Source organism: Arachis stenosperma, chromosome 6, assembly GCF_014773155.1.
Source record: "Arachis stenosperma cultivar V10309 chromosome 6, arast.V10309.gnm1.PFL2, whole genome shotgun sequence".
NCBI lineage: Eukaryota > Viridiplantae > Streptophyta > Magnoliopsida > Fabales > Fabaceae > Arachis > Arachis stenosperma.
The window spans coordinates 107,319,287-107,319,950 of NC_080382.1; the positions used below are offsets into that span (position 1 = coordinate 107,319,287).

At 40.7% G+C, this 664-nt stretch overlaps 1 non-coding gene across 1 annotated transcript; it reads right to left on the reverse strand.

The window, feature by feature from the left end:
- Positions 1-329: 329 nt before the first annotated feature.
- Positions 330-433, reverse strand: LOC130938492 (small nucleolar RNA R71). Its single transcript, XR_009069655.1, has one exon. It is a non-coding gene; the product is annotated as a small nucleolar RNA R71 (small nucleolar RNA).
- Positions 434-664: the final 231 nt, after the last annotated feature.

Sequence of the window (664 nt, forward strand, 5' to 3'; positions counted from 1 at the left end):
TTGATGGAAGAAGCATATCCATTCCTGCCATTGGAGCCAATAACTTTGAGCTTAAGCCTCAACTAGTTGCTTTAATGCAACAAAACTGCAAGTTTTATGGACTTCCATCTGAAGATCCCTATCAGTTTTTAACTGAGTTCTTGCAGATCTGTGACACTGTAAAGACGAATGGAGTTAATCCTGAAGTCTACAGACTCTTGCTTTTCCCTTTTGCTGTAAGAGACAGAGCTAGAGTATGGTTGGATTCACAACCCAAAGATAGCCTGGACTCATGGGATAAGCTTGTCACTGCATTCTTAGATAAATTCTTTCCTCCTCAAAAGCTGAGCAAGCTGAGAGTGGATGTTCAAACCTTCAAACAAAAAGATGGTGAATCCCTCTATGAAGCTTGGGAGAGATACAAGCAGCTGACCAAGAGATGTCCATCTGACATGTTTTCAGAATGGACCATATTAGATATATTCTATTATGGTCTCTCTGAGTTTTCGAAAATGTCACTAGACCATTCTGCAGGTGGATCTATTCACCTGAAGAAAACGCCTGAAGAGGCTCAAGAACTCATTGACATGGTTGCAAACAACCAGTTTATGTACACCTCTGAGAGGAATTCCGTGAATAATGGGGTACCTCAGAAGAAAGGAGTTCTTGAAATTGATACTCTGAA